A 25,404-nucleotide genomic window follows, 5' to 3' on the forward strand; every position below is an offset into this window, starting at 1 on the left:
TACCCATGTGTAATAGGGAACTTGTGGTGGATTCTCTAGGGATTGTGTTTACTGGTTACCAGAAAACCTTTAATGGAGACACTTTCCGTCATGTTGTAATATTTTCCTCCTCCGTTCAAAGTCACCACTTGAAGCTACTCATTGGAGTGGTCAGCACGTTTTGAGACACGATGTAGAAAGTATCATGAGAGCCTGTCTGATAAGTCTTTCCAGGTGTTTTTCTGGCTTTGGGGACTGTCACAAAAGCCTGTCTCAAGGGCACTATGACAATGTTGTTCACATATACCAACGATCATACATTTTAGCCTCTGTAAATGGTGTAGAAATTTATCCCAGGATGCTAAATATGAACTGATCTGTTGTTGATGCCACATTTTTCGTTGCCTGTGTGCCATTGTTCATTTACCTCAACAGCTAATATTGAAGAAGCTTAATGAGGGAGCTTATGAAGTGGAATGATACTTTCAGTGATGAAGCATCATTTGCTTTTTTTAAGACAGTGGTACTTTCATTTTGTATATTCATATGCATTATACGTGATTCTTATTTGTATTTATTACTAAGTTCATACATTTTGTGTTAATCTTCGTGTTTTTGTTTTTATGTTTGCAATGTGTGGGTTGGTTGATTGGGGAAGGCCCCCCCCCCCGCCCCGCCATGGTAGAATTGATCAGTCCCTTTTAGAGTTCTTTATGTATTCTAGATGTTAATCTGTTATCAAATATATAATTTGCAAATATTTTCTCTTATACCATAGAGTCTTTTCACTTAGAGCATGCTTTAATTCACAGTATTTTATAATTTTGATATAGTCCAATTTATCTGTTTTTCTTTCGTGGGCTGTGTTTTTTAGTGTTATCTGATAAGTCCTTGGTGAATCCAATGTCAAGAAACTTTCCTTGTATGATTACTTCTAGTAGTTTCATACACTTGGGAGTTAGGTTTAGCTTTTTGAACCGTCTTGAGTTAATTTTTTTCTGTCGTGTAAGACAGTGGTGCAACTAAATACTTTTGTTAGTGGGTTTCCAGTTTTCTCAACACCTTTTGTTCAGTAGACTGCCCTTCTCCCATTGAATGGTCCTGACACCCTTGTGGAGCATCAGTTTAGCATATACACAAGTTTTTTTTTCTGATGTCTCTGTTCTGTTTCAAGGATCCCTCTCTCTGTCTTGATGCCAGTACCATATTGTTTTGGTAAGTTTAGCTTTGGAAGAAGTTTTGAAATAAGTGTGAGACCTTCAACTTTGTTTTTTTTCAAGCTTATTTTTGTTATTCAGGGTTTCTGGAGATTCCATATGAAACATCGGATGGATTTTTCTGTTTCTTTGGGAAAAAGCTATTGGGATTTCACTAGGGGATAATTTGACGTGTTGACCAGTTTGTGTAGTATTGACATCTGGACAGTATTGACTTTCAGTCTAGGGACTTGAGATACCTTTGCATTTATTAGTGTCTTTTATAAGCTTTCTCAGTGGTCTCTTTTTTTTTTTTTAATATTTATTTAATTATTCGGCTGCGCCAGGTCTTAGTTGCACCACTAGGGATCTTCAGTTGCAGCATACAGGATCTTTAGCTGCGGCATGTGAACTCTTAGTTGCAGCATGTGGGGTCTAGTTCCCTGACTAGAGATGAACCCGGGCCCCCTGCATTGGAAGTGCAGATCCTTAGCCACTGGACCATCAGGGAAGTCCTTCAGCAGTCTTTTTAATTTGCAGTGTACAAGTCTTTCCTGTCATGTATAACATTATGTCTAAGTATTTTATTATTTGACGTTATTGTAAATGGAATTGTTTTCTCAATTTCTGTTTTGATTGTTCATTTTTAAGGTTTAGAAACCGAATTGATTTTTGCATGTTGACTTGGTGTCTTGTAAGTTTATTGCAGTTTTTCATTATTTCTAGCAGTTTCTTTTTTTTACAGAATCTTCAGGGTTTTCTCTTTTTTTTTTTTTTCTGGTACGCGGGCCTCTCACTGTTGTGGCCTCTCCTGTTGCGGAGCACAGGCTCCGGACGCGCAGGCTCAGCGGCCATGGCTTACAGGCCCAGCCGCTCTGTGGCATGTGGGATCTTCCTGGACCAGGGCATGAACCCGTGTCCTCTGCATTGGCAAGCGGACTCTCAACCACTGCACCACCAGGGAAGCCCTTCAGGGTTTTCTACATGTTATATAATGTCAGAGATAATTTTGCTTCCTCTCATTATTGGGATCCCTATTATTTCTTTTTCTGCGTCTGTGTTCTTTCTAGGGCTTCGGGTATTATGTTTTTTTAGAAATACTGAGAGCAGATATCCTCGTCTTGTTTCTGATCTTAGAGGAAAAGTTTTCATTCTTTCACCATTAAGTATGATGAGAGCTCTGAGGAGCTACTCCATTGAAGCATGGCTTTCAGCATAGTCCTCTACCTTTTCTGAACAGAGAGCATATTCAAACATAATGAGGTTGAACCCAAGTTTGTGTGCTCAGTGAGGCCAAACAAACTGAAACTTCGGAGTTTGGAGCAGAGAAAGGTTTATTAATCAAAGAGGCACCAACCCGGAAGATGGTAGACCTAAACTTGCCTCAAATGCATCTTGCGGGTTGGCCAGGGTGTAAGATTTTTGGAAAGAAAAGGAGAGAAGGGAGGGGAGTGTCTGCGATCCCAGCTTCCCTGTAAGATCTCAGCTGCAGACTTTGGGCACCACGTTGTGGCATCTTCCTGATTATTCTGTAGGTTCCTGCAAAACAAATTCCTAATCACAGTCTTCTGATCCCTTAACTTCCTTCTGGGAGAAAGCAAAAGCAATAGTTGTGACATTTTATTATTTACTTAGAACCGATGTGATGGCTTAAGAATTTTACTTCTCACTTGGCCCTCTGTCATCAATTTTTTCAGTCCTCTTGGGGCAGCTGGTTGAAGCCACAGTTTGGGCTCATAGATCAAGGTATCAGTTTAAGCTATGAGTCATGGGAAAGATTATGTTGGGCTTGCTTTTCCTTTCTTTCTGCATTCCCTCCTTCCCCTAATGAGTATCTGCTTGAATCTGCTCTTTGAAACTCAGGGAAGATCCAGGAGACCGAAGCCTTTTTCTACCAAGAGGAATCACGGCACTTGGAAAGGCTTTTGGTATCTAGGAGGTATCTAGGAGGGCCCTGCTGGGTCCCATTTGTTTCAATCCCCCGTTTTCTTTGATACTGCTCAGTCTTGAGGGGAACAGGTGTGGGAAGACAAGAAATGGAATAAAATTTTGGATAGAGAGGTTAATCAAACTCATCAGGGGAACACAGATTTAGGGAGACTCACTTTTACAATCATGGCCTCCTACTCTACTGGACTGTTTATTCGGTTTCTTTGTATCTGCACGTGTGTGTACAGAAGAAACTCATTCTTCTCCTTTAGATGGCCTTTTCCTGTTTTTTTTCTTCTGATTTTTGCTAAGAACATTCTTGTGCAATCTCCTGGAATATTATGTGTTTTTCTGGAATGTAAGTATGACAGTGGAAATTATGGAATATACAGTTGGATACATTACACAGCAAATCATATAATAGATACAATCCTGCTTTCTCCCTACAGCATTGCACTCTCTCCCTTTTTAAATCTCTCTTCTTTCTGTCCTATACTCATAGTATAATTCTCATAGTTAAAAATCGACAGTATCATATGAATTGCTAAACCAATTCTTTTTTTTTAAGGTCAGTATTTTAGTTGCCCTCGTACAGTTATATTCACACAGGTACGCAGTCACCAGCTGTGCTCCCATGTATACATATACGCTGCCCACCACTCAAATCCTTTCTCAGTCCTGACTTTTCCTCACATGGTATCTTGATGTCCTGGAAACACTGTCATTTGCTCCAATATTTAAGTTGTTCTCCTTGTGGTCCCCAAATCGACAGCACTCCTTCACCCATCCATCCACATTCCACATCACTCACACTGTAGAAATGATCCCTCATAATCTGTTGAACAACTTTCTCAGGACATGACCCAAGGCATTACCTGCCGCAGTGATGACTCAGAAACCATTTCCCAGAGGGACGGCCGAATAAACTTAGTAGTTACACAGCTGACTTCTTCTTGCATCTCCCTTGACGTTTTCTTTCTAAACTTCTGGTATTAGTTGTATTATTTGGTAATCTGTCCTGCCTGTGGGTGGCCATGCTTAAGAATGAGCGTTCTCAGTCTATGGGTCCAGATTCAAGTTATGGTTCTGTCACCCCTTTCTGTGTCAGTTGGGTTAATGTACATAAACCTGTGCATCTACTGCCCTGATTTTAAAAATCATGTTAATTTACCTCAAGCCTTTTAAAACAAATTTTTGCTGTTAGATGGCTTAGAATATTGCATGTTTTTTCATAAATAGTGAAAAGTTACTTTTTTAGAAAAAGATATGTTAGTATTCTGTCATATTTTTCATGATACACCTTTGTCTTCATTATATCCTGCTTGCTTTTCGTTTGCACTTTGTTCTCAGCAACGTGTCTGACCTCAGTTAATGAGTATACAAAGTGTTCACTGTTCATTCCATATATTTTGGAACTACCTTTTTTTTTTTTTTTTTTTTTTTATTTTTATTTTTATTTTTATTTTTTTTGTGGTACGTGGGCCTCTCACTGTTGTGGCCTCTCCCGTTGCGGAGCACAGGCTTCGGACGCACAGGCTCAGTGGCCATGGCTCACAGGCCTAGCCGCTCCGCGGCATGTGGGATCTTCCCGGACCGGGGCATGAACCCATGTCCCCTGCATCGGCAGGCGGACTCTCAACCACTGCGCCACCAGGGAAGCCCTGGAACTACCTTTTTAATGGTACTGCATAGATAGGGAATTCTCTACTTATTGCCTGATAGAGAACTGAAGAATATTTTACATATTAATTTATACGTGTGATTTACAGGTGGTGGTTGTTCGGCATGTATTATGCAATACGACTAACATGTACTACTTGTTAATGTTATAAAATGCTTTTCCTTATGGGTACATAGTTTTATAGCATGATTTAGAAGAATGCATTATTTTCTTAACAACTGTTTTGTTGGATTCTTCACTTCCTCTACGCTGTATCTGTTTTACAATTCTAAAGAGCCAGTTACTTAGATTATTCATTGGCAGAGCTAATTTTGTATTATTTACCATTACAATATATTGTCAGTTATTTAGCATTGATTTATGTATAGGAAGTAGGCAGAATATATCTGCAGTATAAAAATTTTTCTCCTCAGTTACGAGCCAGCAGCATGTTTACTGTTAATGAGTGTGGTCTTTGGGGTTATGGTGGAAAAATACCCTTTCTCTGAGAGCTGACATATGTTTGTCAAATGTGAGCGTTTTTGTCTTAGGAGTTTGAAACTAGACTACCCTAAAAGTAATTTGAATTATATTTTATCACTCTTTCTTTAGTTAAGCATTACATGCTTTGAGTTTATCAAACTTTTAAGACCATGTTTGGAAAGTTTCCTAACTGTGCTTGGTATAAGTATTACTTTTGGTGTAATATCATGTATTCAACACGAAATATTTATTTGTGAATTGTAGTGACAGGATACCTATAGATGTTTATGTCTTGTAGATATTTTTTCCTATACATGTGATCAAGCAGTTACAACCAAAAGTGAACGCTGATCCAGGAGAAGCGTTCCAAACACTGACGTTGGGAAGACCTGAAAACCATGAAGTCAAACATTTGCACGTCAGAGAAATCCAGGAAGATATGTATGACTTTGAGTGTTGGTGCAGAGGTAATGAAAGAAATGACAAAGGAATGCCTATAACCCATAATGGAAATCTCACTGCTGAAAGAGATTGACATGGTAAAAGGGATGTAGGAATCAAACCCATTGGAAATAGGCTTGGATTAAATGTTCAAGAGAAACTGCAGATATTTAAAACTGATGGGATATTTTATGAATGTAATGAAGTTGAAAGATCTAACAACAGTAGTTCCTCATTTTCACCACTTCAAATAATTCCTCCTAATGTCAAAACCAACGTCCCTAATAGATATGAGAATGATTTTATCCATCTTTCAATACAGACACAAGATCAGAAAGCACTCAGGGAAAGACCTCACAAATGTAATGAGTGTGGCAAAACCTTTCTTCAGGGATCTCACCACATTAGATATCGGATCATCCACACAAGAGAGAAATTACATAAATGTGATGTATGTGGCAGAGTCTTTAGTCATAATGCAAAGCTTACAACCCATCAGAGGATTCATACTATGGAGCAGCCTTACAAATGTAATGAGTGTGGCAAAACCTTTGATGGCAGCTCATACCTCAGGAGACATCAGATCATTCATATAGGAAAAAGTGTATATAAATGTGATGTATGTGGCAAACTCTTTAGCCAAAACTCACACCTTGCTGCTCTTTGGAGGGTTCATACTGGAGAGAAACCGTATCAGTGTAATGACTGTGGCAAGGTTTTTAGTCAGTATGGAACCCTTGCAAGTCTTCAGAGAGTTCATACTGGAGAGAAACCTTATGAATGTAATGAATGTGGTAAGGCCTTTAGTCAAAAACCATATCTTCAAGTTCATTGCCGAATACATACTGGAGAGAAACCTTTCAAATGAATGTGGCAATTTCTTCAGTCTAAAATCACACCTTACAAGTCATCAAAATTCACATCTTACAGATCATCAGAGTATATAACGTGGAGAAAGCTTTCAGATGTAATGACTGTGGCAAGGCCTTTAGTGTAAAGGGAGCCCTTCTTTTAAGTCATCAGAGAATTCATAGTGGAGAGAAACCTTACAAATGTAATGAATGTGGTAAGGCCTTTCGACAAAAGTCACATCTTCGAATTCTTTGGAGAATTCATACTGGAGCTAAACCTTTCAAATGTAATGAGTGTGGCAAGTTCTTTAGTCGAAATTCATATCTTATAAGTCATCAGGGGGTACATATTGTAGAGAAAACTTTCAAATTTAATGAGTGTGGCAAGGCCTTTAGTGTAAAGGGAGCCCTTTTAAGGCATGAGAGAGTTCATACTGGAGAGAAACCTTACAGCTGTGATGAGTGTGGAGAGGCCTTTTGTCGAAAATCACATCTTCGACTTCATTGGAGAATACATACTGGAGAGAAACCTTTCAAATGTAATGAATGAGGCAAGGCCTTTTGTCAAAAATCACACCTTCGAGTTCATTGGAGAATTCATACTGGAGAGAAACCTTTCAAATATAATGAGTGTGGCAAGATGTTTAGTCGGAAATCAAACCTTGCAGGAAATCAAACCTTGCAGTTCATAAGAGAATTCACACTGGAGAGAAACCTTTCAAATGTAATGAGTGTGGCAAGGCCTTTAGTGTAAAGGGAAACCTTTTAAATCATCAGAGAGTTCATACTGGAGAGAAACCTTACAAATGTAATGAATGAGGCAAGGCCTTTAGTCAAAAATCACATCTTTGAGTTCATTGGAGAATACATACTGGAGAGAAACCACTCAAAGCAATATGGTTTGCTAAGTCTCATGTTTGAAGATCAAAAATGTAGAACAGTGAGAATTTATGTTGAAGAGTGAACTTTCAAATGTAATGGATGTTGTAAATTTTTACATCAAGTATGCGCACCTTTGGTGTTGAGAGCATTCATACAGGTCAAAATATATACACATGGAAGCTCTTTGAAATAGTGTGTCCGTATGGTTCACCCAAGAACACATATCTGGGAGAATTCTTAAAAATGTAAGGCATCTGGTGAATATTTTGAGCAATTCTAACAACAGCCCATACACTAGAGAATGCATACTAGGAATAAATCTTTACCTCTTTGAGATATTACATACAGCAGAACCATGACAAGGCACCCGCTGTTAAAACTTATGACATGATATGTATATTTGAGGAAGAAGGACATGTATGGAAATGGCCCATTGTCTTCAGTGTATAAAATATTAAATTATTTGATTTTTCTCAAAAAGCATACATTACTATTTGTGCTTTTCATTCTGAAGTTTGAAGTAATAGGGGAGAACAGGGACTTCCCTAGTGGGCCAGTGGTTAAGACTCCGTGCTTCCAATGCAGCAGGTGTGGGTTTGATCCCTGCTCGGGGAACTAAGATCTCAAATGCTGCAGGGTGCGGCCAAAAAAAAAAGGATGAAGTAATAGAGAAGAAGAAATATGATTCCATATTGGACTTGTTTCTTTTACTTTAACCTTTGTATTCTATTGCTTTTGGTAGAAGTCAGTCGCTAAAGGGATGTTGCCTATACACTTAAATTATATATAATGGGCCATCTCTGGATACACTGCCACCCTTGGAATGAGTGTTAATGTAAAATACCTTTGCTTAGCTCCCAGGAAGCATCCTGACCAGACCCACCTGTGAATGGCTTCAGGAAGGAAGAAATTAACATACCCCTTCCAGAGTGTCACCAGAAAATAAACCAGTGCATCTAAGAAAAAAATGGAAAATTTTATTTGAGCCAAAATAGAGGATTGTATCCTGGGAAGAGCATCTCAGAAAGCTCTGAGAACTGTTCTGCCTGTTAGAAATCAAAGCACAGTTATATAATTTTTGTGAGACAGACAGTTGTACATCAAATGACATATATATATATATATATATATATATATTTTTTTTTTTTTTTTTTTTGCGGTACGCGGGCCTCTCACTGTTGTGGCCTCTCCCATTGCGGAGCACAGGCTCCGGACACGCAGGCTCAGCAGCCATGGCTCACGGGCCCAGCCGCTCTGTGGCATGTGGGATCCTCCCGGACCGGGGCACGAACCCGTGTCCCCTGCATCGGCAGGCGGACTCTCAACCTCTGCGCCACCAGGGAAGCCCCAAGTGACATATTTTTGACAGTTCACATAATCCAGGTCTAAGCATCATCACGGTGGGTCATGTGAACCTTTACAAGATCAAAAAGGAATGTTATCGTTTAAGGAGTTGCCTTGTTGATGCTAGGAGAATGTGTCTTTATGGTTGAGTATTTATTCCTGCTGATGTGTCAGGTTTGGTTGATGTATCAGGCAAATACACAATGCACAGTGCTGGGAGAGAGGAAGCCAAAAGGCAGAGAAGAATTTATGTAAATTTGTCTTGTCTTGCCATAAAGTATAAATTTTATTTCACGGGAGTCTGATCTGAAGCAGGACTTTACTCTCTCCCCTTTTAGTATCAAAGAAGCCTGGGGCTTCCCTGGTGGCGCAGTGGTTGAGTCCGCCTGCCGATGCAGGGGACACGGGTTCGTGCCCCGGTCCAGGAAGATCCCACATGCCGCAGATCGGCTGGGCCTGTGAGCCATGGCCGCTGAGCCTGTGCGTCCGGAGCCTGTGCTCCGCAACGGGAGAGGCCACAGCAGTGACAGGCCCGCGTACGGCAAAAAAAAAAAAAAAAAAAAGAAGCCTGAATTCTAACTCAGGGGAGATGATTCTTTGGGACCGTTGTTGACTGTCTTCTCGGTCTGCTGGCTTTCTGATTAAAGTTGTCGTTCCTTGTCCCAGCAACTAGTCTCTGGATTTATTGGCCTGCAGCGAGCAGTAAGAGCTTAGCATTGGAAACCTGGTGATCTTATGCCTTCATTACAGGCCTTGACGGCAGTCTCTGGGAAGGAATCAGTAAGATGAAGGGGCCAACTTCATTAGTTGTGGTTCATTCGCATCCATGTTCCCTGGAAAAACAAGGCCCCTGAATTATTAAATTCAATAGTGTGTGAATTAGCATGAGGGAGGGCCGGAGAATAGTGTAAGACTGTGACTTGACTCATTGATTATTGTATTCAGGGTGGCCTTTCATAGATAGACCACTGTGTGTCATCGTGCAGAATGCTTTACCAGCCGACCATGAACAACGCAGGAAGAATACCAAGCGATTGGGTTTTATTTGGTTTTGTTTTTATTTTTAAAATTTTCTGGCCTTGCCGTACAGCATGGGGGATCTTAGTTCCCCAGCCAGGAATGGAACCTGTGCCCCCTCCAATGGAAGCACTGGTACCAGGAGACTTAACCACTGGATCGCCAGGGAAGTCCCTGGGCTTTTTTTTTTACCTGAGAGGAGAGTGACAGGTTACTGGGGACGGTTTATCCAGTAGCAATAATGCAGGGGTAGACTTGGTCACTTTCTTCATTGAGTGGCAATAGTAGTTTTACATATCTATGTTTAAAGGAAAATTAGTCTTATTGTTGGAAATTGAAGAGAGAAATATTCTGGAGAGGAACATTTAATGAAAATATTCAGAATAGCGTGTGTATGTATATGATTCACACTTAACTCTCGCCGTTACATTTTGCTGCTGTTTTATTCAGAATGTATCATTAGTCTCCTGTTTTAACTAATAAAATAATCAACTTTGTCACAACACTGGATGTATGTTACTCCTTTTTCCAACAGTCTTATTCCGTCTCTGTACTTCATAGCAGAAGCTAGCAATGCACCGTTAGTATCTCAGGATTGAAAGCATCTATAACCATCTTTCCAATATGGGATCAAGCAACATACAAGTCGGAGATTATATACTCGTAATTTGTACTTGGGTTATTCTCTCCACACTCTTTTGCAGAATATTCAAATGACTCTAATGCAAATCGTATAGCAGTGCCTTTCAGACTCTTGACTTCAACTTGTGTACAGCAGTTCAACCAAGGAAATGGAAAGATCTAATTGGCTTTATTGAATGATTCATGCATTGGGCAGCATCCCACCTAGTAAATAGGTGCTCCATGGAGCTGTACAAAGTGGAAGAGCCCATGATGTTGAGCATATTTTCAGGTGCTTTCTTTCTTTCTTTTTTTTTTTTTAATTATTTTTGGCTGCGTTGGGTCTTTGTTGCTGCATGCGGGCTTTCTCCAGTTGTGGCGAGTGGGGGCTACCCTTTGCTGTGGTGTGCGGGCTTCTCATTGTGGTGGCTTCTCTTGCTGTGGAGCGTGGGCTCTAGGCGCGTACACTTCAGTAGTTGTGGCACATGGGCTTCGTTGCTCCATGACATGTGGGATCTTCCTGGACCAGGGCTCGAACCCCTGTCCCCTACCTTGGCAGGCAGACTCTTAACCACTGTGCCACCAGGGAAGCCCTCAGGTGCTTTCTGAATGTGTATCTATGACAGATTTTTGGTTTGTGTTTACTGTGAAGTTTTTATATGGATATAGAACTCTGCACTTCCTATACTTAGGTGACTCTTTCTTTTCCCTTGTTAGGGAATTTTTCAGTTATTGTTTCTTCAGATATTTTCTCAGGCCCTCTCTCTCTCTTCTCCTTCTGGATCCCTTATAATGTGAATATTGGCACACTTGCTGTTGTCCCAGAGGTCTCATAAACTGTCCTCCTTTCTTTTCATTCTTTTTTCTTTTTTCTGTTCGGGGGTGGTTTCCACTACTCTGTCTTCCAGCTCACTGACCGTTCTTCTGCCTCATTTAGTCTACTGTTGATTCCTTCTAGTTTTTTGTTTTTTTCTTTACATTTCAGTTGTTGTATTCTTCAGTTCTGTTGGATTGTTATACTTTCTAAGTCTTTGTTAAAAACTTTTCATTTCTTGCTCTGTGCATCCATTCTCCTTCTGACGTCTTTGATCACCTTTATGGTCATTACTCTGAGCTCTTCCTTTGGTAGATTGCATATCTTCATGTAACTAAGTTCTTCTGGGGTTTTATCTTCTTCCTTTATCTGAACCATAATCCTCTGTTGCCTCATTCTGTCTAAATTGCTATTTGTATTTTTAGGTATGTGGTAGGTTAGCTGAGCTTCTCATCCTTGGAGAGATGAGAAAGTGTCTCCCACTTTAGGCAACATCCTTTGTGTCCCAGCAGTACACTCCCCTCTTGTAAGACAAGGGTCAGGGGCCAGCTGGTTCCAGGGTTGTGTCTGGCCTGTGTTTGCAGATTCTGTCTGTAGACTGCAGGGCTTCAGTTTTTTTGCTTCTCACGTGTGCCCCATGGTGGGTGAGGCTGGTCTCGAGGCTTGTGCCTGCCCACTGGTGGGTGGAGCTGGGTCTTGGCCCTCTGGTGGGCAGGGCCAGGTGTAGATGCATGTGTAGAGATGGCTGTGGGCTCAGGATTTCTTTAGGCAACCTGTCGGCTATGGTTGGGGCTGTGTCCCCACCCAGTTTCTTGTTTAGCCTGAGCAGTCCCAGCACAGGAACCTACAGGCTGTTGGATGGTGCTGGGTCTTGGTGCTGACATGTCAGCCTCCTGAAGAGCTCATGCAGATGAATGCTTCCCGAGATGTCTGCCACCAGTGTTTATGTCCCCAGTGTGAGCCACAGACGCCTCCCCAGTAGACCATGTAAGACCAGCAGATAGGTCTGGCCCATGCTTCTATCCTATTACTGCTTTTGCCTTTTGTCTCTGTATGTTGGCCTTTGAAGAGTGAGGTATTGGGCTTCCCTGGTGGCCCAGTGGTTAAGGATCCACCTGCCAATGCAAGGGACACGGGTTCAAGCCCTGGTCTGGGAAGATCCCACATGCCGTGCAGCAGCTAAGCCCGTGCGCCACAACTACTGAACCTGTGATCTAGAGCCCGTGAGCCACAACTACTGAGCCCGCCTGCCACAACTACTGAAGCCCGCGCACCTAGAGCCTGTGCTCTGCAACAAGAGAAGCCACAGCAATGAGAAGTCCGTGCACTGCAATGAAAACCCAACGCAGCCAAAAATAAATAAATAAATTTTTTTTTTAAAAAAAGTGAGGTATCTGTGAGGGAGTGAGTCACGGGTTCCCACAGGGCTTTGTGGCAGGGGTGAAGGGTCCAGCTGAGGTCCTTTGCGGACCAGATCGGATCTGGGAAGCCAAGCTGGAAAGGTCACCTCCCTTTCCTCTCACACCCCACCTTAGTGTCACCCTCCAGCTTCCCGCAGCCCTTGGTATCCATTGGATTAACCTCCAAGGGCGTCCCAGTCCTCACCTTGCTGTCCACCTGGCCTAGGCCCTTAGGTCTCTGTTAGTGCTGCCCCTATGAGTTAGGCCATTTCCAGGGAAAGTTTAGGTAGCTGGCTTGCTGCAGGGGCATGGGGTTGTCTTGGGTGACCTCAGAACCAGGGTCCTAGATGAAGGTGGCCAGAATGAGCCAGATCTGATTGTTGCACAGGCACTGGTACGACCTAGTGCAAAAATGGAGGTGGTTCTTCAAGCCTAGGCACCCTTTCGCAGAGAATGGTGGTGTTAACAATTTCCTGTTCTTTATGCGACTGTTAACAATCAAGATGGAACATGCTGAAGACTTTTCTCGTCCCCTGAGTCGGAATGATGTTGGTTTAATTTTCTGTTTGATGATATTTGATGCAATAACATACTTTACAATCGAATGGATGATGGATGCAATTCATCCAATCAGAAAGCAAAAGCTCTGAAACAGGCAGAAAAATTAAGCCAATTGGCGTGAAAAATGTGAAGCTTTCAGAATATGAAATGGGTATTGCTGCTCATCAACTAAACCGTCTGAACACGTATGTTAGTTGGAATGATATAGGAGGTTTAAATGATGTCATTATGGATCTGAAAGATACAGTCATCTTACCTGTCAAAAAGAAACATTTGGGGCTTCCCTGGTGGCGCAGTGGTTGAGAGTACGCCTGCCGATGCAGGGGACACGGGTTCGTGCCCCGGTCCGGGAAGATCCCACATGCCGCGGAGCGGCTGGGCCCATGAGCCATGGCCACTGAGCCTGCGTGTCTGGAGACTGTGCTCCACAACGGGAGAGGCCACAACAGTGAGAGGCCCGTGTACCGCCAAAAAAAAAAGAAACATTTGTTTGAAAATTCCAAGCTTCTGCAGCCTCCAAAAGGTGTTTTTTCTCTATGTGCCTCCATGCTGTGGTAGAACATTGATTACCAAGGCTACAGCCAAAAAAGCAGGTTGTTTTCTTAACCTTCAGCCTTCAACACTGACCGGTAAGTGGTATGGAGAATCTGAGAAACTACCTGCTGCTGTTTTCTCCCTGCCATGAAGCCACAGTCTTCCATCATCTTTATAGATGAAATTGACTCCTTTGTATGAAAACGTTCAAGTTCTGACCATGAAGCTACAGCCATGATGAAAGCTCAGTTGATGAGTCTTTGGGATGGTTTGGGTACTGATCACAGGTGCCAGGTCATAGTGATGGGAGCTACAAATCATCCTCAGGATTTTGACTCAGATATAATTGGAAAAATGCCTATGAGATTTCATGTCAACCAGCCTGTTCTAAACAAACCTCAATGTGGGAGTTGGCTACCGGCGATGCATCCAAAAAGATATTGCTGTGATTTATGTATCCCGACATATTTTTGAAAATAATGTGTAATCTGCTGTTTTTTAATGTTGTCCTAAAATTCTTGATTCTATCCCATGATTTGATGGTGGTATGGAGTTCATCCATGTAAGGTGATTTTCTTTGTCCTTGTTCTGTCAGTTACTGAGAGAGATGTATCAAAATCTCAAGGTATAATTGTGGATTTGTGTATTGATCCTTTCAGTTCTATCAGTTGTTGCTTCACAAATTTTGCTGCTGTTCTTTTGTGCATATACACTTAGGATTGTGTGGTCTTCATGGTAGATTGGCCCTTTTCTCATTATGTCATTTGCTGTTACCCTTGGTAATTTTATTTTCTTTGAACTTTATTTTATCTGCTATTAAGAAGACACTCCTCTTTCCTTTCAGTTCATGTTTACATGGCATAACTTTTTGATTCTATTGACATTGTGAGTGAGATAAATCTTTGTTGTGTGAAGCTGTTCCATGCATTGTAGGACGTTTACCAGCATCACTGAACTGTACACACTAGACACCAGAAGCACTACCCCAGTTGTGACACTAAAAGGTGTGTCCAGATTTTTGCAAATGTTTCCTGGGAGTAGTGTGATCTCCCGTGGATATCCTTTCAGTAACAGAAAAGATAGTATTATGGCATTTTGTTTTCAACTTCCCTTGATGTAATATTACAATCAAGACCTGATATTATGAATGAACAAGCTGTTTTCCAAGCAAGAGGGATCTCATGAGACCATTATGAGATCCTCATTGGTGATGGAAGTTGTATTCGTATAGACATTTTTTTGTTTTCAATTCAGTTGGAACTGAGGTGAATGTATTTTGTGTGTGAACAAAGTAAAGATAACTTTCTTTTATTTATTTTTTTATTGAAGTATAGTTGATTTACTATGTTTCAGATGTACCACAAAGTGATTCACTTATATGTATATTTTTTTCTGATTCTTTTCCATTATAGTTTATTACGAGATATTGAATATTATTCCCTGTGCTACACAATAGTTCCTTGTCGATTATTTTATATATAGAGTGTGTATATGTTAATCTCACATTCCTAATTTATCCCTCCCCTCGTTTCCCCCTTGGTAACCATAAGTTTGTTTCTACTGTCTCTAAGTCTGTTTCTGTTTTATAATTAAGTTCACTTGTATCATTATTTCAGACTCCACATATAAGTGATATATGATATTTGTCTTTCTCCATATGACTTCACTTAGTATGAAAATCTCTAGGTCCATCCATGTTGCTGCAAATGGCATTCTCTCATTGTCTTTTATGGCTGAGTAATATCACATTGTATACATGTATGTACCACATCTTCTTTATCCACTCATCTGTTGATGGACATTTAGGTTGCTTTTGTGTCTTGGCTATTGTAAGTAGTGTCGTGATGCACATTGGAGTATATATGTCTTTTTGAAGTAGAGTTTTCATTTTTCTGGATATGTGCACAGGAGTGGGATTGCTGGGTCATATGGTAACTCTATTTTTAGTTTTTGAAGGAATCTCAATACTGTTCTCCGAAGTGGGTGCACCAATTTACATTCCCACCAACAGTTTACAAGGGTTCCTGTTTCTCCACACCCTCTCCAGCATTTATTTTTTGTAGACTTTTTAATGATAGCTATTCTGACCGGTGTGAGGTGGTACCTCGTAGTTTTTATTTGCATTTCTCTAATAATTAGTGATGTTGAGCATCTTTTCATCTGCCTTTTGACCATGTGTATGTCTTCTTTGGAGAGATGTTTATTCAGGTCTTCTGCCCATTTTTTTATTGGGTTGTTTGGTTTTTTGATATTGAGCTATATAAGCCGTTGTATATTTTGGAAATTGACCCGTTGTTGGTTGTCTCATTTGCAAATATTTTCTCCCATTCTGTAGGTTGTTCTTTCATTTTGTTTATGGTTTCCTTTGCTTTGCAAAAGCTTTTAAGTTTCATTAGGTCCCATTTGTTTATTTTTGCTTCTGTTTCCATTACTCTAGGAGAAGGATTCAGTATATCTTTCTATCTGTTTGTGTCATCTTTGATTTCTTTCATCAGTATCTTATAATTTTCTGAGTACAGGTCTTTTGCCTCCTTAGGTAGGCTTATTCTTAGGTATTTTATTCTTTTTAATGCGATGGTAAGTGGGATTGTTTCCTTAATTTCACTTTCTGATATTTTGGTTTTACTGTATTCAAATGCAACAGATTTCTGTATATTAATTTTGTACCCTGCAACTTTACCCACTTCATTGGTGAGCTCTAGTAGTTTTCTGGTGGCATCTTTAGGATTTTCTATGTATAGTATTATGTCATCTGCCAACAGTGACGGTTTTACTTCTTCCCAATTTGGATTCCTTTTATTTTTCTTGTCCAATTGCTGTGGCTAGGGACTTCTTTCTGATGAAGCTGTACTAATCACATATTACAATATTATTTCCAATCATTTATCACCCTCCTATGAAGTCATGCATGTCTGCCCTTTGATATCAAGCTTGGCCAATTAACATAGGCAACCCTTCCATCCCTTTGAGAGGATTGCTCTTCCCTCCCTATTTTATGCAAGCTTGGTCATTTGAGTTCCTTGGCCCATTTGGTGTGAATAGAATGGCATGTTTTTAAGTGGTGCTGGGAAAACTGGACAGCTACATGTAAAAGAATGAAATTAGAACACCATACACAAAAATAAACTAAAAATGGAATAAAGACCTAAATGTAAGGCCAGACACTATAAAACTCTTAGAGGAAAACATAGGCAGAACACTCTATGACATAAATCACAGCAATATCCTTTTTGACCCACCTCCTAGAGAAATGGAAATAAAAACAAAAATAAACAGTTGGGACCTAATGAAACTTAAAAGCTTTGCACAGCAAAGGAAACCATAAACAGGATGAGAAGACAACCTCAGAATGGGAGAAAATATTTACAAACAACTGACAAAGGATTAATCTCCAAAATATACAAGCAGCTCATGCAGCTCAATATCAAAAAAACAAACAACCCAATCCAAAAATGGAGAAGACCTAAACAGACATTACTCCAAAGAAGATATGCAGATTGCCAGCAAACACATGAAAGGATGCTCAACATCACTAATCATTAGAGAAATGCACATCAAAACTACAATGAGGTATCACCTCACACCAGTCAGAATGGCCATCATCAAAAAATCTACAAACAATAAATGCTGGAGAGGGTGTGGAGACAAGGGAACCCTCTTGCACTGTTGGTAGGAATGTAAATTGATAACAGCCACTATGGAGAACAGTATGGAGGTTCCTTAAAAAACTAAAAATAAAACTACCATGTGATCCACCAATCCCACTACTGGGCATATACCCTGAGAAAACCATAATTCAAAAAGAATCATGTACCACAATGTTCATTGCAGTTCTATTTACAATAGCCAGGACATGGAAGCAACGTAAGTGTCCATCAACAGATGAATGGATAAAGAAGATGTGGTACATATATACAGTGGAATATTACTTAGCAATAAAATGAAGCGAAACTGAGTTATTTGTAGTGAGGTGGATGGACCTAGAGACTGTCATATAGAGTGAAGTAAGTCTGAAAGAGAAAAACAAATACTGTATGCTAACACATACATATGGAATCTAAAAAAAAAAAAAAGGTTCTGAAGAACCTAAGGGCAGGACAGGAATAAAGATGCAGACGTAGAGAATGGACTTGAGGACACGGGGAGGGGAAAGGGTAAGCTGGGATGAAGTGAGACAGTGGCAATGACATATATACACTAACAAATGTAAAATAGATAGCTAGTGGGAAGCAGCCACATAGCACAGGGAGATCAGCTTGGTGTTTTGTGTTCACCTAGAGGGGTGGGATAGAGAGGGTGGGAGGGAGATGCAAGAGGGAGGGGACATGGGGATATATGTATATGTATAGCTGATTCACTTTGTTATACAGCAGAAACTAACATACCATTGTAAAGCAATTTTACTCCAATTAAGATATTAAAAAAAAAAAGAATGGCATGTTTACATGGACACTTTCAAAGTCTTTGTTCTGTATAGCCTTGTTTCCTCTCTACTGCAAGAATGTTCTTAGGTAGACTGAAATTTTACCCTTAATGACAGAATTGAATTATAGAAATAAGCAAGAGGTGAATAATGATAGAGGTCATATGAGGAAGCAATACATATTTGTTGTTATAATCCAGTGAGAATTCAGGAATATTTGTCACCACAGCAAAACTTTTAGAAAGCTGACTGGTACACTTTTAATGACCTTTTGTTTTTTCATCCCCACCTTAACCTCCCAGAGTCAAGGTTACAGGTAAGAATGTATTATCTCCAGGAATTGTTTCACCTTTGACATCTTGATGTCAAGAATTCTTTTCCTAAATAATTACCCTTATTACTACCAATTTCTGTTTTCTCTTCCCATTAGAATAGCCATTCATTTTTATTTTATCTGGAAATATATTACTTTTTGTAGTCCAACTACCCTCAATGGCCTATGTGTTCTCAGTTATAACATTTCAAAGTGGTGTATCATAATCAAATGTTTGTAAATAACCTCAAGCCTTGCCCTTTTACCTGATCCTGCCTTCCCCCGCCTGGGTAAGCCTCAGAACTGGGTGAACTCAGTTATGGATGTAAGTCCCATGCCAAGCAGGAAGTTCACATTAATAACCAAAATAACCAAAACCCTAGCAAACAAACAAAGAAACAAAAAAGAAAGAGCCCTTAGGTTTTCAGATGTTTTAATAAATTGCTATTCATTTTCAAGTTTTTAATTTCTCCTGAAGTACTGGTCAGTTGTAAATTTCATATGTTCTGTTCTCATTTTCATTCAGTTGAGAATACGTGCTAATTGCCTTTGTAATTTCTTCCTTGTTCCAACCTTGTTCATTAGTAGGTCTTTATTTTCCATATATTTGTGGTCATTATTTTCCATTATACTTTTTCCAGATATTTTTTGTTTATTGATTTCTGTTTTTTTCCATGTGTTCATAGAAATATTTTGTAAACTCGAATTCTTATAATTTATCAAGACTTGTTTGATGGCCAAAAATATGGTTTGTCTTGGTAAAGTACTTGGAAGATCTTGAAAAATTATCTCATTATGTTGGGTGTTCTTACAAAGGAAAAACTTGGTTTTTTTCCTCCTGTGGAGGGAAAAATCCATTTCTTCCTACTATGTGTTTCTTTCCTCTGTGTCTCCTATGTCTCACACCACAACACCCTCACATAGAACACTTCTGACACTTTTGGTCACCGACGTGTGAAGAGTTTTCTGCACAACAAGCAATTCCTGGGACACCAGCTGTGTATCCTACAATTCAGCTCAATTCTGACACCGCCTGTACTGAGATTGCATGAGGTCCTACAGATCTCACAGGACTGCCATCCCTTTCAGCACACTTCAGGTGGCTGCACAAATGTATGTTATCACCTGTGCTTCTGACCAATAGGCTGTAAGATCATAAGTTTCAACAACCCCCTCTGTCACCCTCTGTAAGCCAGGAGTAAAGAATCTGCACTTGTAAGTTATGTATTCATTTGCAAGAATGCCTGGTAACTTCTGGAAAAAACATACTAGAGGAAATATGTTCAGACTTATTATAATGCATTGAAGCTAAATGAGTGAGTCACTGACTTCAAAATCTCAGTGGTCAGGAGTGGAATGGAAAGTTCAGAAAGAGACCTCAGGGCTAGAAGGTATTTTATTCCATCATTGGTCTTCACCTGTGAAATCAACCTAAATCTCTGACACGTGGGTGTTCTTTAAATGACTTTCCTCACCTCCATCCGTCAGAGGTTATCTTTTCACTCTGTTGATGGTATCATTTGGCACACCGAATTTCTGCGTTTGATGCAGGTAAGGTTCCAGCTTCCTTCTTTTGCTGGTAGATATCTAGTTTGCCAGCACCATTTGTTAGTGAGACTGTCCTTTCCTCTTTGTGAAGTCTTGGTACCCTTGTCAAAACACTTTACATACTGGAAAGGATTATTTTGCGGCATTCTGTTCTGTTCCATTGGTTTATTATATAGCACAGGGAACAATATTCAATATCCTTAATAACCATAATGGAAAAGAATATATGTATTGTATATATAAGTGATTCACTTTGCTATACAACAGAAATTAGCAGAATATTGTAAATCAAGTATACTTCAACCAAATACATTTTTTGAAAACACAGAAAAAAAAGAATATATTCCCGTTAGTCATGATGGTCTTTTAAATGTGTTGATTTTTAAAAAATATTTATTTTTGGCTATTATTAATTTTGGCTGCATTGGGTCTTCGTTGCTGCTCACGGACTTTCTCTAGTTGTGGTGAGCAGGGGTTACTCTTCCTTGCAGTGCGTGGGCTTCTCATTGCAGTGGCTTCTCTTGTTGCGGAGCATGGGCTCTAGGTGCATGGACTTCAGTAGTTGTGGCACGTGGGCTTTGTAGTTGTGGCTCGGGGGCTCTGGAGCACAGGCTCAATAGCTGTGGCGCATGGGCTTAGTTGCTCCGCGGCATGTGGGATCTTCCTGGGCCAGGGATCAAACCATGTCTCCATTGGCAGGCAGATTCTTAACCATTGCACCACTAAGGAAGTCCTTGGAAGGTTGGTCTTAATTGTTTATAAATGTTGGGTTGAATTTTGCAGTGAAGCTATCTTGCTTTCCTTTGCTGAATGGTTTTTGAATACTGGTTCAATCTCCTTAAAAGTTATAGGCTTGTTCAGATTTTTAATTTCTTTATAATTCTGTCTTGGTAGGTTGTGTTCTGTATGGATTTATCCATTTCTTCTAGGTTATCTGATATTTAGGCATAGAATTGTCTAAATATTTTCTTCTAAATTTAAAAAAAAATTTCTGAAGAATCACTTGTAATCTGCTATAATGTCCCCTCTTTGATTTCTGATTCAGTCATTTTAGTCTTCCCTTTGTTGTTAATCTGGATAAGGATTTGTCAGTTTTGATATCCTTTTCAAATAACGATGTTGTACTGTTGTCATTTTCTCTGGTTTTATTCTACATTTCATTTGTCTCTGATCCTTTTTCCTACCTTCTGCTAGCTTAAGCATATTTTGTTCTTCTAAGATCTTTTTATTTTGCTTTTTTTTAAAAGGAATTTTTTAGTCACCATATACGTTCACAAGTTAATTCATCACAGGTGTGGCATAGAGTAAGTATTTTAAAGAATAATGGGGACTTCCCTGGCGGTCCAGCGGTTAAGACTTTGCCTTCTGGTGAAGGGGCTTGCAGGTTTGATGGAGAGCTATGATCCCACATGCCTTGGGGCCAAAAAACCAAAACATAAAACGAAGCAGTATTGTAACAAATTGAATAAAGACTTTAAAAATGGTCCACGTTAAAAAAAAAACTTTAAAAAATGAATAATGCAGTTCTCATCAAAGAAAAGTTTTTTCTCCTATTTTGATTTCTCTTCATTTTATCTATATGAGATGATGCATGATATAATTAAACTTACTGTGAGTTATACACCAGGACAGTCTGCTCATTTTACCTGAAAATACTTTAAGTATGCTAATTTCCCTATGTAAACATCATCCTATTTCAATGGATTCCCATGTCTCTCTGGTTGAAATGTTTCACATGTAGGGATGTGATAAAGCATAGTTTATAGTAGATGTTATCTAACAGATACTGCCTTAAAAATATTGGGGGGTCCAAATGAAGTTACTGTATATTTGGTAATCTAGTTTTACTTTCTTTGGGGTTCAAATTAAAGAGAATATACCTCCCTACTAAATGCTGTTAGAAATATTGCAACTTAATTATTCTTTAAATGGAAATAAATCCCAGTGTCTTCTGAAGACTTATTTTTCAGGCTTTGTTACCCACCCTTGACAAAACTTTAAGAAATAGAAAATAAAAAAGTAAAATATATTTGGAAATAAAAAGTGAAAAATTCTAATTATGTTCACAATGAACATATAATCAATTTGAAATTACATTCTGTTATTATGTATTTAAGTAGAATTTCATTAAAAGTTTTGGGGAAAGATACTTAAAAGTAATTCTCCCAAGTGTGGAATAGAGTAAGTTTTTTAAACAATAATGCAGTTCTCATTAAAAGAAAAAAAAAGTTTTTTCTTCTAGCTTGCTTTCTCTTTTTATGTTATCTATATGAAATTCTGGATGCTAACTACACTTATTGTGATAATCATTTCACAGTACATGTCAGTCAGTTACTTATGCTCTACAGCTTAAACTTATACTGTGATGTTTGTCACTGTATAAAGTGTTACTTATACAACTCTGTCACTGTTCACAGAATTGGTTTTAGAAAGGCAAATAATTAAAACACATTGGATAAAAAAGAATAATGCAGTTTATAACAATTTTTAAAAAATGTATTGCTGTTTTTAAGGCAATTTTTAGTGACCTAAATGATCACATGTCTTAGTCTTCCATCTCAGACCTCCAGGTACTGTCCCTGAGTTTGTGGAACTCAGCACTATGTTGTTTGCCCTTCTGCGTGAATGGGGAATAGAAAAAAAAAAGCAGTTTTGCAGGGTGTCAGTATGAAATAGCCCATTTCTACCCAGGGGGAGTTTTGTATTTGTTATTTGTAATACAGAGAGTAGTCCCATTCTTATTTCTTAAAGCTGCTTAAATTAATTCCAATTTAGGAAGTGTTCCTGGATCCAACTAATGGCCCACGTCAACCCCTCCCTCTCCGCTCCTAGAGACCCAAGTTCCCAGACCAGTGAATTGCTTCAGCCTCACTAGCAGGACGTCAGAACAACTTGCTGTGAGAAATAGGTTTTTATTAAACCCTTTTAGTCTTAAGAGGAAATATCTTGGCTTCCAACATAACTGGCCCACACGTGAAAACTGTTACAGCCAGTAACTTAAAGGAATGTAGTCAAGGTAACAGGCGCACCAACCCCGCCCTGCTCCCTGCACCTCCCTCCTGCGCTCAGTGCGCAGACCTGGGCGCTCTCCTCGCCCCGCCCCGCCCCTCGCCGCTGGCGCTCCGCCTAGGCCCCGCCCCGGAAGCCCTCCGTCGAACGCCGGCAGCCCTTTCCTGAGGACGCGGAGAGCGGAGCGTAAGTTTCTTTCCAGTGTAAATTTGTGCAGCCCCCCCCCCCACCCCCCCCACCCCCCCCCGCCACCGACACCCTCCGCCGCACCCGTCCCAGAGTAAATCCAGACGTTGCAGTTGCAGGTCGGGTATATTTTCGTTTGGGTTTTAATTTTTTCTGAGGCTGGTCCGTTTCCTTGGCTTTTTCAGCTTTCGGTCCACGTAGACACCGTCTTTGGCGACATTTTACTGTTTAAAACTCTTCAGTACCTCCGCCCTCCCCCTGTAAAGTCGTCTTCCGCGAGGTGGATTCGCGCCCCGCAGCATCGCCCTCTCGGCCCCTGGAGGGCAGCGCCGGCCGCCGCGCTCCCGGACAGGACGCGTCCTTCCCGCGGTCCTGGGGTTCTGCAGAGCCCTGCCCCTCTCCTGAGACCCCCTCCCTCCCTCCCTCCCTCCCTCCCTCCCAAGCGCCTCTGTCCTCACCTCCTCCTAAGACCGGTCCTTCTGCTTCTCTGGCCTCCCCTTCCTGGTCAGCCCTTCCGCTCACCCCGCGTTGGGGGAGGTGACCTGGTCCAGCCTTGTGACACCTAGTGTTGTTCCGTGTCGTATTCAGCTCTATTGAAAAATGTGCTCTTCCGGTCCGCGGGCATCTCATTCAGTCTCCAGCCCCTTAAATGGGCGAGGGGCATCAGGAGAAGCAGAGACTGAGCGACTGAGAGAAAGATTAAAACTGCGAAGGAGAAAAGCATGAGGGAGAACCGATGGGAACGTAGAGGGTGGCTGAGGGACTTGCAAAGAGGTAGTAAAATGAAAGAGATTAAGCCTTGAAAGTAGCAGGTGAATAAAATAGAGAAGTAAATGAAAAAGCCAGATCTCCAGGGTTGGAAAACAACAAGGGAGAGCTGCCCTGGAGGAGGGGGAGGCGAACGGTGGTGAGGTACGTCAGACGTGGAGAGGATAAAACGTGGAACCATGGACTTCAGTGCATCATGGTGCTGGCAGAGAAAGAAGCCAAAGGGTGACAAGAGCAGAGGAAGAAAGAAGAGCAGGAGGGAAGCACAGCCACCTGGGGTTCCAGAGAGTGGGGAGGAGGAGAGAGTAACAGGGAGAGAAGGAGTGTAACCCGGAGGGCAGAGATGAGGCAAACAAGAGGCAGAAATACCTGCAGATTTTTGACAGAATCAGAAAGGTTGGAGAGAAAGAACATCTCGAAGGGGAATAAGTTGCACAGTGGGGCAGGACAGGTGTGAGGGAAGAAATAAGAGGGGAGAAACAGCAGGAGTGTAGAGGGGAATAAAAAGAGACACACAGACCAAGATGAAATAGGGAGACAGGTGAACAGAATGAGATGGAAACACCTAGTAAAAGTAGAGAGGGTAAACTGGATCCAGGTGGATGGTGAGTTGATTGAATATGGATGATTAAGTTGTGATGATATTGATTCGTGTCTTTAGAATCTAATACATTTAAAATTTCTTTAAATTATACAGATGAGGATGAGAATTGCAAAACTCCTGTCAATAAGGCTTGTGCCTTTTGTTATTATTTGTGTCAGAAGATAACTTCCATTTGCAAACCCTGTTGAGCCAGCAGGCAGTGACTTGATTCACTCAGTTGTCACCCCCGTACCTTTTCCTGACACGGGGTAGAAGTCAGGGGAGAGGAGAAGTGGGGCAAGAGATGACTGACTCTGTCACTATGTGGTGGTCGCTTTTTAAGGCAACATTGTTTTTTTTAATGGATTTACATTTTTCTTTTTCTTTACATATGGTTCTTTTTGTAGCTTGGAATAAATCTTAGTTCATTCAATTTCTTCTTTCCTATAAATCATTTTTAACTTATAAAATAAGCTTTTTTAGTCTCCAATATTCTAGTCATGTCATTCTTTTCCAAATGTGATATACCCTCAGTTTTTATTTTAAAACTTTGATACCAGATTTTTAGATTAAAAATAATACACACATTATTTCTTTTTCAAATTTGTTTCAGATTCATTCCTCGCCTGAGTGCTTTCTTCTCTTCATCTAATATATTTGAAATTTTCTTTGGTAAGTAGAAATAACTTCAGACTATTTTGATGAGTACTTGGCAAAGATGTCAATGATCTTTTATAGTAACAGTCAAAACCTAGTTTAACCAGTTAGTCTAATCCTTTTTTTCCATTTTCTGTGGTCGGGGAGGATAGTGAGCTATGAGGTGATACGAAGATGTTTCCCTCAGGTCCCTTTTGACTCTTCT

At 40.4% G+C, this 25,404-nt stretch overlaps 1 pseudogene; it reads left to right on the forward strand.

The window, feature by feature from the left end:
• Positions 1-25,404, forward strand: part of LOC136140961 (zinc finger protein 160-like) — a 73,698-nt pseudogene that overhangs the window by 7,912 nt on the left and 40,382 nt on the right.

The sequence above is a fragment of the Phocoena phocoena genome, chromosome 20 (genome assembly GCF_963924675.1).
Source record: "Phocoena phocoena chromosome 20, mPhoPho1.1, whole genome shotgun sequence".
Classification (NCBI taxonomy): Eukaryota; Metazoa; Chordata; class Mammalia; order Artiodactyla; family Phocoenidae; genus Phocoena; species Phocoena phocoena.